We start from the raw sequence: 2,140 nt of genomic DNA, 5'->3' as shown, positions 1-2,140 counted from the left end.
AGGGGCGCCTGGGTGGCTCAGTGGGTTAAAGCCTCTGCTTTCGGCTCGGGTCATGATCCCAGGGTCCTGGGATCGAGCCCCGCGTCGGGCTCTCTGCTCAGCGGGGAGCCTGCTTCCACTTCTCTCTCTGCCTGCTTCTCTGCCTGCTTGTGATCTCTGTCTGTCAAATAAATAAATAAAATATTTTAAAAAAATAAAAAAAAAAAAGAAAAGAAACCCAGCTCTACTGTGTACATGTGGAAAGGTGTGTATTGGCACCTAAATCTTTTGAATCATTCTTCCAGACAGGGGACAAGGAGACCCTCCACCTTTTGGCAACATCTCAGTTCTTCCTTTTGCTATTACCTACCCACTCTCCTCCCTTGATTTCATCCTGCCCTACTCTTCAAATTTCTATTTTGTGTTGAATTTGCTTTTTTTCATACTGAAAAATAACATTGCTCCAAGAGCCAAAATTAAATGACAACTGAAAGAAATGATTAGCAACTAATTTCAGCAAGAAATTCAAATAAATATATATAGCAACAATAAGTATTGGGGTGCCTGGGTGGTTCAGTAGGTTAAGCCTCTGCCTTCGGCTCAGGTCATGATCTCAGGGTCCTGGGATCGAGCCCCACATCGGGCTCTCTGCTCAACAGGGAGCCTGCTTCCCCCCTCTCTCTCTGCCTGCTTCTCTGTCTACTTGTGATCTCTCTCTCTGTCAAATAAATAAATTCTTTTAAAAAAATAAGTATGTTAGAACATACTTAAAGCAGTAGTGTCTTAGGGTTTTCCAGAGAAATGGAAACAGGACGTGCATATATGTGTATATATATATATAGAGAGAGAGAGATTGATTGATTGATTTACGAGGAATTGGCTCATGCTTTCATGGAGGATGAGAGGTCTCACAGTCTGCCATTTGCAAGCTGGAGACCCAGAACAGATAGTGGTAACATTCAGCTTGAGTCCATAGACCTGAGAACCTGGGAAGACAATGGTTTAAATCTCAATGTGAGAGCCAGAGAAGATGAGATGTCAAGCAGTGCTGCAGGCAGGAAAAAGGGGAAAATTCTTCCTCTTTACACTGTGTTCTATTCAGGCTTTCAACGAGATTAGGTGAGACTCAGCTGTCCTAGGGATGACAATCTACTGAGTCCACCAATTCAAATACTAATCTCATACAGAAGCAGTCTCACAGACACACCCAGAAATAATGTTTAAACTGGGCACCCCATGACCAGTCAAACAGACATATAAAATTAACCATCACTACTGAACTAATAAGATGAAAATATAAACCCCAAGAAGAATATTAACTGGAAAAAATAATATGAAAAAGATTAGAAATGTGATTCTTGTTTGAGAGACACTGTGTGTGTGCAGGTGTCTATGTTCATGTAACCCTTACCTACAAGGACACATCTTACTGACAATAGACCCCTTCGGGTCAAAGGGTGGCAGTTGGGTTGATGAGAGATGCAGACTAATTTATAATATACTTTCATATATTGTTTGAAATGTAGTATTGAGGGGAAAAGTATTTGGATAAAAATTTGAACACAATATATTTGTGGACAAATTGACAGAAGTAATATGCACATATATTTCTTACTTTGAAAAACTTTCACTGTATTCAATTATGGGGTAATTAAGCCAATAAAAATTGAATTGACAGTGTATCTGTGGGCGTGGGGGGAGTATGTGTGGTCTTGTGTTTGTCTCTTCCAGCTGGATCACCCCTCAAATACAAACTCACAAGTACAGCTTTATCTTCCGTTTGACAAAGGTTGGACAAACAAATTAAGGTTTAGAGATCCCAGAAAATGATAGCTTCAGAGGAGTTATTCCCTTTGAAGAATAATTCTAGAAACCTGGCTGATACCATTAAACTAAGATCCCAAACTCCACCGCCGCACTTTGCTTATCCCCCAGGCGGGACTCTCTGAGCTGCAATCCTGGATATGGCCACTAGGTGGGAGCCCGCTCCAATTTTTAATGAAAAGGAGCACATTTTACAAAGAATAACATGTCTTGTGTTAGATAACAAAAAACAACTAAGTACATTTTTTTAAAGATTTTATTTATTTATTTGAGAGAGAGTGAGCGAGAGAGAGCACGAGCAGGCTGGGGGGCAAAGGGAGAAGCAGCCTTCCCTGCC

Source organism: Mustela nigripes, chromosome X, assembly GCF_022355385.1.
Source record: "Mustela nigripes isolate SB6536 chromosome X, MUSNIG.SB6536, whole genome shotgun sequence".
NCBI classification, from domain to species: Eukaryota; Metazoa; Chordata; class Mammalia; order Carnivora; family Mustelidae; genus Mustela; species Mustela nigripes.
This window is presented reverse-complemented; position numbering follows the sequence as displayed.